Genomic DNA, 13,526 nt, shown 5'->3' with positions numbered 1-13,526 from the left:
AGGCAAAGAAAAGAATATGGAGAGATATTTATCAATATATTGAACTTTATTAAATGTTACTGTAACTTTCATCTCCTGAGTATTATAGTCCTTCTTAATCTAGGTGTTAGATTCTACATGCGGAAAATTCTCATTATTTTAATAATCCAGTTAGTTCATTTTTGTTGGTAAAAGTTTGCGTTTTATGACTATGTAAATGGTACATGTTTAAGAGTCACTCACCTGTCACTTGTACTGAAAAAGCTGTTCACCTCTTTACCTGATGCTAGTTATATCCTTTCATGACTGCTGTGCATTCAGTTGGAGCCCTGCTGAGGCACTTATGGACCTATTTTTGTTAGAAATTTATTAAACTTAAATTGAAATAACAAGATTTTAGCCTGGTGATTCTTTAGTCTCTACCTATGCAGGATGAAAGTCATCTGGTTGCTTTCAAGTTTAGCTCACAGTGGCAATCATATCTCTAACCTGTTAGGGCTCATTTCTGAATTTTCTCATGAACACTAAAAATTATTGAGAGTATAGGAGAACATTGTACATGCACACAGTATAAGCATTTATTTAATGGTCTTCCAATTATGCACATTTAAGTTTTTCGTTTTATTTTATTTTTACTCTTGTCTATTAGTAATGCTACAATGAATACCTTTGGATTATACCTCTAATTATTCCTTTCAGATAAAAACTCTGAATATGGGATTATAAGATCTGAGAAAATTGACATTTTGAAGGCTTGTGGAAAATATTTTTTAATTACCCTTCAAAACTACTGTGATATTTTACTCTTCCTTACAGTTTAGGAGTATGATTTTTGCCCTGTTTTTCTTACAGTAGATATTAACTCTTTTCTGTCTTCAATCCATTTTTTTCATTGGGCCTCTTTCCGATTGCAAATATACACAGATGTCTCTTTTTATTGCATCATGATTTTTTTCTAATCTTTCTCCCCATAAATCCATTATTTTTCTTTTTTCTCACTGCCAAACTGAATGAAAAAGTTAAACATGCTTTCTCCATTTACACTCCTTTTTCACAAGGGCCTTCCCCCCCCCTTTCTTACTTCAGTGAAACCACCTGTTGAATAGCTACGGTGGCCTACTTTTACTCCTCTTCCTTTTTCATCTTTCCATCACTTTGATGTTGTATTCCATCTCCTCAAAACTCTCTTCTTGTAAAATCACTAAGACTCCAGCTTCTCTTCTAGGCCCTAAGAGTGATCTATTTCAGCCACCAGTGCCCGAGAATCCTGTGCCTTGACCTAGAGTCTAAATATTGGGAAATCCCAGTTTCCTGTCCTTGTCTGTCTTCCCATTTCATTTATACTCTTATTCTGTGGCTTTAACTTTTAAACTTTATATATGTTAATGGTGATCAATCTCTATCCCAAGCCAGTCCTCTATATTTAATGCTACAGGAATATCCACTGAATATGTTCATATCAATACACCTCTACTGAAAATGACTCAGCCTGAACTTTTCCCTTCTTTCCTACTAATTTTGTCTATGTTAGGTAATGATGTCTCTGTTAACCCATTCCCTCAAGCTGGAATCATTCAGTATCAAGCATGTCTCTTCTCTCCCTTACTCCCCATCCTGTTGGCTACCAATTCTTGATGGCTGTACCATAGTCATGTACTCTGTAACCCTTCTTTTTATTTGTTTCCCTCAAATGGTGGCAATCAGTCGATTCACACAGCATAGTTTTTTTTTTTTGTTTTTTTTTTTAACATTTCATTAACATTTTTTCTGCCAGATCTTGAAAGCTATTAAGTTCAAAAATTATCCAGGAGACATAAGATTTGGCCACTGCCCCAAGAGAACTTTCAGGCAAGTAGAAGCGTTTTGCAGTGATTTCAATTCGGTGTAGTGCCAGAGATAGGAACAGAATGGTACAGGATCAGAAAGAGCAACTGGCTTAGATGTAGTAGTGCAGAGAAAGAGAGAGAGGTCTCACCAGTGAAAGCCTCCTGGAGCAGCTGCATCTTTATAGGTGAGTACTGATGAGTCACTTGACAGGAGAAGAAAAGTGTTAATTCCTGACAAAGAGCAATGACAAGAGCAAAGGTTCAAATTCCACAGCCTTGCTAATGGCTTCCAATAGAGCCCACACACTCACTCCTCCCAACCTAGAATACCTCCTCATATAGAATAGAAGTAGAAAGCCAAAGAAATTAAATTTGTTTATACTCCACCTTTCTTAAAATCTCTTTTGGCTCTCCTGCTGCTTTATGATTAAGTCCAAATTCCATAGCTTGGCACACACACAGGCTTCCCAGTCAGACCCTCGTTCCTTCTTGTGGCCTCACCTCCCACCATCTGTTCTTCCCCCAATCACAGTGACTTGGCCTCACTCTTATCCTAACACCATTTTTCCCCCATCTTGGTTTCTTTGTAAATATCTGAAGTGCTTCTCCCTTATGATCTATATAGTAAGTATTTTCTTATCCTTTAAGCTCTAGATTAACTTCCATCTCTTCTTTTCAGCCCTTTCTTAATTCTTCCAGGAAGAAAGAATTGTTCCCACAGCACTTAGGTTTTTACCTCGGTTGCTGTCATGACCTCAGGGACACAGGTTTGTCCATCAAGAGATAAACACCCCACAATGGCTATATTATTCATCTTTATCACTTCACAGTGAGCACTTAATAGGAGTATAATATAGTCTGTTGAATGATTTAACTTTTTATCTGACCTTGTTTTCAAAGCCATGTCTTACTTACGTCAATAGAAGGAGGAGACGTCAATAGAAGGAAGAGATGTCTCAGGTGTGTTTGGGGTGATGGCAGCGGTTTTTCACACACAAAAAAATGCCTATATTCCTTGTTGCCTTAGGTGATCTTTTTTACCTGTCCAGAATTCTGGCCATGTGACACAATTTCATTTTAGTATAGTGAGCAACATAAAAGAGCATATAACTCTTTTATGTTGTATTTTTATTTTTTGGAAGTGTTGTATTTTTATTTTTTGGAAGTGTTCAGATCTGTGGGTGAGCATTGAAAGTTTTATGGCATAACGGGAATGTCACAGACTGATTTAAACATTTAAAAAGAAATGACCTAGCACTTGACAAAATAATTGTCACTCCAATTTTTTCCATAGTTGAAATGAGAATGGCATGTTGTCTACATACTTCATAGAGGTTCTTTTAAACACAATACTATACATACACTGTAATCAAGATAGCATGTACACAATGGGCCTAACCAGTAGAATTCTACAGTTTGGGTGGGGTTTTTTGGTTTTTTTCATCTCTTATAAACTTCTTAGGCAAGGAAATTGATACACACGGTGTGAACTAAGGATATTATTATACTATTTTTTAAAAATTTCCTCAGCATAGAGCTAGTCAATTGTCCATAAACAGACTTGAATTAACTAAAATTTTTATTGTAAAATGCCGATTTTTCCCTCCAGAATGGCTACTGAATATAAATTTGTTTTAGTGGAGAAAAAAGTTCATTCCAGGATTTTCCCTGTGAGGCAGGAAAAGCTTTGATTTGCCACGTCAGTGTAGAAAGAATGTTGGGAGGAGATGTCATTGAACACTGCCTAAATAGGTCACTCTACTCCATATAGCACAGACCAACATCAATCACGAACTACATTTTTAAAAATAATTGCCCATCTTGGCTAAAAGTGGTAGAACTGGAAAATTAAATATGCAATAAAAATAATGTCTAGGATAATACCTAAATATACATAGTATATTTAAGTGCTGATTAAAATTTTAAATTATGCTATTGCATTTTATCTTTACAACAATTTTCCTAGGTAGGTGGTAGCATCCCTGCTATGAACATTTATTCCCACAGACACATACATAAAGGAGGTGCTCAGAATGATTTGAAGACACATACTATCTTCTATGACTGGTAGACACGGCTCACCTACACTAAAGAAGAGCATATTGTTTGCATTACCAGCAGTCTGTAGGAGGCTAGTGAGTACCTTCTGACCACATAAAATGTACCCCAGAGAGAATGAATGGCAGGTTTCAGGAGACTTACTGGGTTGACTGAGGTTTTTGAAATCTATACAAACCTCCTCCATTGAGTTCCACTGTGAATAATCCATAAAAATGTGTTAAATAAAGGCCATGTTTTAAAAAGTATAGCATGTGAAAAGAAAATATATTTCTAGAAAAATTAATATAATTGGTATTTTTACTAATATCCTATTTATCTTTTGTAGTAGGATATGTAAAGTTATATTACTTAAGTCTGGCAACAAAAGCAAAGGCAAAAACAGGGAGACCAGTTAGAAGAGTGTTTCAAATGTTGGTTTAGATTAAAAAGTGGTAGCAATGGAAGTGAGAAAGATTGGTCATATCCTAGTCATAGCCTGAAGGTAGAGCTAAGATAACTTGATGTGAGATGTAGGGTGTAAGTGAAGGAACCAAGGCTGACTTCAAAGTACCATCTTGCCTTTTCTGAAATGCTTTTTTTTAAAAAAAGTGCAGGTTAGAAAAACAGGAATGTGTTGGTAGTGAGTGTGTAAAGCACATGTAGTGCTTTCACACTATAGCAGATCACCGGGAAAGAATGTAGACGGAAAACAGGAAAGATTCAAGCAGAGATTCGTGGGACAATTCAGCACATAGAAGTGCTCAGGAGAAACTAGCAAAGCTAAGGAAAATAGCTAGGTGGGAAGAAAACCTGTAGAGCACGTGTGGAAAGCCACTTGCTGCCAATATGTCAACTGGGATGAAGGCTAAAAAAATGAACCATTGGATTTAATCATTTGGGGATCATGGTGACCTTTACATACATTCTAACCACTTCCAATGGATTATCTTGTTTTTCCCCCTCAAAGTAACTCCCTGAGAGATTTTTTTAAAAAAATTTAATTATCTTCTCAGTTTCAGCTACTTCCTTATACTCTTTTTATACTGTAAAGCCTTTTAAAAACTAAATACCTGTGCCATTGTTTCTACTAAAGTTGTTACACTCAAGTCTCATTCAGAAGTAGAATGAAGTTGTTTAGTGTCTTATCTCACTGTTAATTTATTGAACATATAATTGAAAATGTCTACCAATTATGTCACCATTTCTGAACTAGCTTCCCATAAAACATTCCACAGCTTTCTTTTGAGCAGTATATTGGAAAAATCTTACACAATAGGAAAAACTTCTATAAGAAAGTATCTTCAGGGGTTTTGGTTTGAGATACACATTATTTCAGGTTTTACAGTAAAGGTGTGTTTACCTCCTTACAGTTCTTAGTTTACATTCCTCTTCGTTTGAAGTTCCTTACTATTAGTCATTCTTTGAGTACTATAACAAAGTAAATCCATAAGCAGCAATAAAATAAGATTAGGAAAAAAGTCATGTGATACTTTGTTGTCAAACACTTGCAGCTGCTAGATATTATTTCAGCTTTTTATGGCTTGTCACTTTTTTTTTTTTTTTTTTTGCTTCAGAGGAATAATTTTTTAAATCTCAGTAAAGTAAACCCTTAATTTTGGCTTCCCACAAATGCCAATGTGGAAATTGTTCTGGAGACTATGTTATTTAGTCATCCCATGGAATTCTAGTTTTCGATATAGATTATTACTTATAATCCACACTTTTACCTAGGAAGTGAAAAACTGTGTGGTTACTCTGACTCACCAACAATGAGCCTGCCCAGTGGTAGAAAGTTTACTTCTGTGTTGCCCTTCAAATTTAAGGTGCTGGCAATAGGATGAAATTATTTCTTTAGCTTGAAGGCCACTGATACTTTAGGTGAGGAGTTGAGGGAAATAATGTCTTAACTTGTACATCTAATTAGATTGTGGTAGTTCTCAAGTTTCGTGCTGTTATAGGAAAATTGAGCCTGTAGGCAGTTGTTTCATCTACCAAGTTGGTAAGAAGCTCTACTTAGGTACACAGATCTTACTTTTATTTAAGAACATTTTCAGCAGAATTAGTCCTCTTTTTTCCATATTCCATTCTACCCAGGTGGAATACTGTTCTTCAGGGTTTTTCTGAAACCATGAAACTCATGGCCTTTGAAGGTCAGTTGCAGATTTGAACCTTGAAATTATTGCTTGCAAGTACTGGATGATATACATGTTCACTTTTCATACTGGACTATCACTGTAATTGGTCCTATAGATATGTCAAGCTTTATCAATTTTCATGCTCTTTTAATAAGAACCTCTCAATTTCAAGATGATGTGAACACAATTGGCCACCTTCCCTAGAATTTCTCACTAAAATATATAATCTGCATTACCCACACAGTATTAAAACATCTGTTCTTGAGTAGGAATGCAAGCATTTGCTTTTCTTTGCTGGCTTAAAAATAATTTAAAAACACAACCCAGATAACTTTTTGGATGAGTTCAGATAAGAACAGAGAGAGACACAAAGAAGCATGTTTAAATGAATTGTTCCAGAGCATTCTTGTGTCTTTACAGAACCTCCCGTCAGTTGTTCCTGGCAGGCACTTTTGTCTGCATGCCCCGTCTGCTTCCTAAGCTCTTTCAAAGTCAGACCTATGTATAATATATCAGTTTGACATTTTATAAATGAGGTTGGAAACACCTTTAAGAAGTGATGGTACACAAGACTCAACGATTTTTTTTCCTTCTTCACAGTACCTGATTATTTCATTGTTGTTTTAACTACAACAATAAACTTGATCTACATTCCTAACCCTCTGTTAGGTATAAATGAAGGGGAAACCTTCTTATCGGTTTGAAATGTACTGTATGCAGTTGAGTAAGAGAGCTACAACATAAATCTTTGTAGGCCCTAGCAGTTTAGCAGCAGTTGCTATGCTACTCAAGGTAAACATTTATATGTGTCTATTTGTCCAAGGCAGACTCATTGTAAATGTTATATTTTTAAAAATTGCACTGACCACAAAAATCCTAATAAAATGAGAAGCTTTGGTTTTTTAGAGATAAGTAACTACTTATTATGAAATGATAGGCAGTTCAGATAGTACTATTCCAAACAGGAAGTCAGCCTTTCTCCTTCTAAAAAAAGGAAGGAATGAGAATAAATACACAACATATTTGAGGTAGCCATAATAGAATACGAAACACTAAAATATTGATTTTAAAGAGTAACACTGGAGAAGTCAATAAGGAAACTGAGCTCTTGCAGCCAAACTTGCTGTCTTGAGCTTGTAACACCGATTCATATGCCTATTATTTTGCCTGACCTCGTGGTCTGCTAGTTATTTTTCAACAATAAAAATAGAAACCTATTTGGTTTTCAGTAATTCTTTCATACTAAGTTCACTTTTTATGGTCCACATTAACCAGAATTTGTGTGGTGCTTGTTTGGTTACCCATGTGATTCATAATAGGAAATTCTCCATTTGGCTTTGTCTTGGCAAGAGAAAAATCTCTCCTATGATGCAGTATATTTGGATTATAAAAGATAGAGTTCACAAGAGCAAGGCTTTTGATCTGTTTTGCTCACAGTGCCCAACTCACACGTTTTTAAATAAATATATGTTAAATGATTTAATGGACATAGTATAATATTATTCTTTGTGCCTATAATAGATAGTAAGTGGAGAAGTTGATGGTAATATGTATTAGTTTTGCAGGGCTGCCTTAAAGAAAGATCACAGTTTTTGGCTTAGATGGCAAAAATACATTTTCTCACAGTTTGGGATGCTACATGTTTGAGATCAAGGTGTCCACAGGTTTGGTTTCTTATGAGGCCTCTCTCCTTAGCTTGCAGATGACCATTTTCTTTCTGTGTCCTCCCATCGTTTTCCCTCTACATGATGTCTGTGTTCAAATTTCCTCTCATAAGGACACCAGTCATATTGGATTAGTGGCTTTATTTTAACTTAATTACCTCTTTAAAGACCCTATCCCTAAATACAAGCAAGTTCTGAGGTGCTGGAGGAATAGGACATACATGTAGGAATTTGGGGTGGATACAATTCAGTCCATAACACAGTATGTATTTGTATTTATTTGATATCTATTTTCTAAGCATGGGCCTGTTTCCTTCTGATTTTTAGACCTATAAAGGTCCTAGTCACAAACTAGATATGCTTTCTATTAATAGGATATTTGAATTCTTAAACAGCAGGGTAAATTTTATGCACTTTCAGAACAAATATATATATGTATATATGTATTTGTTTTATATATATATGAAATCAACACAGCATTATGAATTATGTTATTTGTACCATAGGGCAGTGTTTCGCCAAATTTACTGATAATCCAAAACAACAAGAAAGATTTAAAAGAAAAATAAGTAGAGCTCTGCCCCATCATAAACTTACTAAATGGTACATTATATCTTTGAAGTTCTCAAGATAATTCTGGTAAAGCTGTACTGGACCCTCTTGTGTCTAATTTTAAAAGATAAAAAGGAATTTGAAGGTCGCTGAATTTAGCTGCCATATTTTATAGTGGCCAAAACTGGGGCACAGATAAATTCATAATATTTGCTCCAATTCTCTTTCTTAAATATGAGTGGCTCCAGGATTAGAGTGCAGGGTCCTGGCTCCTGATCAGAGGTCATCTCTGATATCATGTTGTCACTCAGAGTAACTTTCACCAGGGAATTGTAAAAACCTCATTTTGTATTGAATTTTGAGCACATGGGGCTGACATTTTGAAATGCATTGTTTGACAGGACACTTCATCACATAGATTTCAGATTTCTTTTCTGCTCTTTCACAATTTATCCTACCTAAAGGATCTAGGCTAGAGTTCCACCATAACTGGGTTTGTCATTACTTCCCTGTAGGTGACAGCAGAAAAGCTTTTCTTTGGCCTCCTGAAGTAAAGGTTTTAATTTAGTTGTGTACATTGCAAGGCGCCAAGAAACTCTGCTGTCCATTGCTGTCCATTGGCATCCACTAAGTTGGCATAGGGCAGCCCATAACTTTTGTACATACTAGTTATGGAAGAAAATGCTATTAATCTACACCAAACAGTGGTACTTAGTTAGAGGAAAAATTGAAAGTTAAAAACGTTAAAGGACTTTTTTTTCCCTCTAACTTTTTCTTTTTCATTGCTCCCATTCTCTCTGAGAATCACCTTAGCCAACTTTAAAAAGCAGAACTTTGAAAGTGAACAACTAGGTTGTTCCTTGAACCAGTGGGTGGAGTGACAGTCATGAGAAGGCCCTTAAATAGAAGCGCCACTTCCTCTGTTCTGTCCACGGATTGATTCTTTAAATTCAGGGAACATGTGTTGATTCTGCCTTCCTGTTTTTTTGAATGGGGATTGGTGTATAGGGGGTGCAGAGGGACTCTTTTAAAATTTATCTTATTTTAATGCAAATACTTTAAAGCTTGGAGATTTATAAACTGATCTATAAATGCAATAACATAAGATGCTTTTCTCCCCACCTTTGTCTTCTGAGAGGATTGCTACACAGATAATTTGTTAGACTCAAAGTGTGAATATTTTCTTGGCCCAATATTACAGGCTTATTTTGTTTTGTTTTCTTTCATATTAATATTTTGAATTTTATTTCAGCAATATTGATTTAAGTTGGAACTTTTTATTGCTTCAAAAGGAGTGCGACTTATTGAGGGAGTCTCCCACAGATTTGGAATCCAAATAAGCCAAATCATTATTGGATCATAGTCTAATTGAAAATAGCCTAAATAACAATTTTATATCATGCCTAAAATATACACCTGTACTTTAATAAATAATATATGCTTTTGTATTAACTTATTAGCAACCATTTGCTTTCTGTGTGCAGATTTTGTTTTATATCATCATATTGATCAGTAATGTTCAGTTATTCTTTTAGTATTACTGACCCCTTAATATTTACTTTATTTTTTAAAGACTTATATTTTTAAAATTTGCAAAAATTTACATTAACCTTTTCACATTTAAGTTTAATCAATATTAACCAAATTAGTTAAATTAAATATGAAAACCTTATTTTATTCTATTTACTTTTGAGTCAGAGTCTCACTCTGTTACTTTTGAGTTAAAGTCTCACTGGAGTGCAGTAGCAAGATCAGGAATCACCGCAGCCTCAAACTTCTGGGCTTAGGAGGTCCCTCCATTTCAGCCTCCTGAATAACTGGGACTATAAGTGTGCACCACCACATCTGACCAATTTTTGTCACTGTGTTGCCTGGGCTGATGTCAAACTCCTTAGCTCAAGCAGTCTTCCCACCACCACATCCGGCCTTGAAAATCTTTTTTAGATCAATGTTTGCTTATATCTATATAAGAGATTTTCATCATTGTATAGTACTCTCTAAGCAATTTTGTGGGTTTTGGACAATTATAAAATACACTGAGTAAATAAGAACATATTAGATTTAGTTTCTACTCTGGAAAACTTCACAATAATGGGTAGAGTAAAACAACCTAAAATAATAGAAAAATATATTTGTCTTAATATTTTAACCAGATCTTTAATGTTACTGAAATCAGGTCTTTATAGTAACCATTGTGCTATCCATATGTACCTAAATATACCTATGTATCTTTATGTACCCCATGTCATCATGTTTTAAACCTCAAATATACAAATAAGTTTTATTTTAAAAGTACAAAGATAAAAATGTGTAACAGAGGTGAGGAGACCTGGAAAGCACACATGAGTAATCCATGCAGAGAAGTAGGCCAGACCTTGCCATTCGAGGTTACTTCTTTCATAATGCCCACACAGGCCTGGAACACTGTAGTCACTCAATAAACTTTTGTTAAATTAAAAAAAAAAAAAGAATTAAATCATTGTTGGCCCATTACTGCCACATTCATTTCTACTGATTACCAACTGTACTCTGTAAAATGTTCCCCAGTGGACCGGGCCTGTTTCACCCCCAGAGCCATGAGCCCCATCAAGTGCTGTGCCGGCTCAGAGAAATATGCTTCTGTTTCCAATTTACTGAGCAGCTTCTGCTCCTTAAGCTAGGTGCCCACAGAGCAGCCCATGGAGGGAGTCTCTTCAAATGGACACACTTGAGATATATGGCACAGCGATGGCCCTGTTATTGTGCAAGTTTCCATGGATGAATTGGGTTTTTTATGAAGTCATTTTAACAGTGAAGATGTATGGTGTGAATCAACAGAAGGAAGAGTTTTTGCATGTGAGGGATGGGGGCAGCATTTAGCCTGGGTAAAGGTACAAAGTCTGAGGTGAACATGACATGTGCGGTAGTCAGTGAGGAGACTAGATTGATTGCAACAAAATGTGCACATCTTTGATGAGTAGCAGATTCGGTGGAAAGGTGAGCAGAGGTCAGATTGTGAAGGCCCTGAATGCAGTGTAAGGAATTTGAATTTTATCCTCCTGATGAGTAATCACATAGGCATTTGTCCAAATTCATCATAGGGATATCTTATTTTAAGTAGATTAACACAGGGTTAGGCAGGGTAGAATGAATAAAAGGAGAAAGGAATGGCTGAAGGCAAGGAGATAAGCTTAGAAGCTGCTATATACAGGATATGTTTTTAGTATCTAGACAAGGTTCCATGTAATGAGAATGAAAAGGAAGCACTGATGTGATAGTGCTTTTATTGTAATAAGTGGTATTGTTATCTGATTTCTCAAGAAAATCCATACTTATAATAAGTATTCTTTCTCATTTAAACCATATATTAGCACTCAACATTTTAGGCACTTTCAAGTTTTTTGTTGTTTTTTTTTGCTTGGTTTCCGTTTATGTATGTCAGAACCAGGGTATATAAAAGTTATATTTATGCCATAAGACCCACCTGTTTTGCGTTTATACTTCAATGATTTTTAGCAAATTTACAAAGTTGTGCATCCATCTAATCTAATTTTAGAATATTTCCATCACCCCAAAAGAAGCTTCATGCTAATTTCCCATTCTTACCTCCAGCTCTCTGTCTCTGTATATGTACCTTGCCTGGACATTTCATATAAATGGAATCATATAGTAAAAAAAAAAAAAGAAAAAAATAAAAGTTATATTTATATATCCTGTTTTCTGTCATTTATCTGTCATTTATCTTATTAACAAAAGTTCCTGAGGAACTCACTTTTGATGACTGTACACCATTCCATTTTTTGAGTATAGTATAATTAACTATTCTACTATTGTAAATTTAGATTTTCCCCAAATTTTATTGCACATATTACTATAATGAACATCAACCAACATGAATATTTTATTCTGTACTTTTCTTCATTTATTTGTTTGAATAAATGCTAATAAGTACATTTGTTTATGTATTTATTTTGCCTGTTTCAATTTCAACTCTAATCTGCCACTTTCTACCCTTCGTCTGCATTAAAAATTGAGAAAGTCTGTCCCTACTGAGTTTTAAAGTCTCCATTTATATAAAGAATATTAACATTTTCCCACTTTCATTAAAATTGTCTTTTTTGTTGCTTGTCATTTAGTTTTACAACGTGTTTTAATCCATATATATATATGTATTTAGATGGCTTCCAGTCTTTCTAACTATTGCACATATTTTCATGTGCACAAATGAAAGGACATAAGCCTAAAAGGTAATTTACAGGGACATAAGACACGTAAATCTCTAGTCTCCCGTGCACATCAGCTAACATATTTGTGCTTACTTCTGCAGATAGAGCAGAGGAATTCCAATATACTCACATTCTCAGTAATCCTTTTTGTAATTTTTGCCAACTTCCTCTATGTGATTAGTATCTCCTTTTTTTATAAGTTGAACATTTCATTTTGTTTTGCATTTCTCTGGTGACTAATGAATTTTAGCATACTTTCATGTGTGTGTTGACCATTCCAGCCCCCTGTCTGGAATTTGTCCATTTTTTCTGTCACATTGCCTGTCTTTATTTTGTCTATACTGGATACTAATCTTGGGACAGTTACTTAGTTTGCCAAGGTGTTCTCCCAGTGACTCAGTGATCTCTTAATCTTTTTCATTAGGTATTTGATATTCAAAAATATCTTGTAGTCAAATTTATCAAGCTGATCTTTTATGGCTTAAGTGTTTTCTATCTTGATTAACAAGTACTTCTCTACTGTCAATGGATTTTCTCCTAGATTTTATGGGTTAATTATTTCTTATTAAATTTTAAATTTTTCTGACACTAATTTGCGTAACTATCTTTCAGATTAAGGAAAATTAAAAGTGGAAAAAAAACTGGTGATCTGTACTATAGTTTTCATTGTAAGTCCATAATTGAATCATAAAGATATCTTTAATTTTTATATGAACAGAAGATATCCACATCCATTATGGTTTATGGTAATGAACAGTAACGTCTTTCTCACTGATTTTGTACAAAATCTAGCAGAGTTCATCCATGTGAAGTGCTTGCAAAGTAATCACTCCTAATTGGGTTGAATACTATTTCATCTCCTGCATTTTCAGCCTTAGTCTCCGTAACTTCACACATATGTCCAGAAGGAATACCTTGTTGTTTTTTTTTTGTGAGTTGGAATCTCACTCTGTTGCCCAGACTGGAGTGCAGTGGCCTCACCCAGCCACCGCAGCCTCGACCGCCGGGCTCCGGCGATCCTTCCGCCTCAGCCTTCCAAGTAGCTGGAATTACAGGCATGCACTACCACGCCCGGCTGGTTTTTTGATTTATTGTAGAGATGAGGTTTCGCTCCCCAGGCGGGTC

General features: G+C 35.2%; 1 protein-coding gene across 2 annotated transcripts in view; it reads left to right on the top strand.

Annotated features, from left to right (window-relative positions):
- The window catches only part of PDGFC (platelet derived growth factor C), a 221,871-nt gene that overhangs the window by 195,224 nt on the left and 13,121 nt on the right, over window positions 1–13,526 (top strand). The gene's annotated exons all lie outside the window — the stretch shown is intronic.

This window comes from Carlito syrichta, unplaced genomic scaffold (assembly GCF_000164805.1).
Source record: "Carlito syrichta isolate Samal-C Ts95f unplaced genomic scaffold, Tarsius_syrichta-2.0.1 Scaffold306694, whole genome shotgun sequence".
NCBI lineage: Eukaryota > Metazoa > Chordata > Mammalia > Primates > Tarsiidae > Carlito > Carlito syrichta.
Note: the sequence above shows the minus strand (reverse complement) of the source record. Positions and strands in the feature narration are given on the sequence as shown.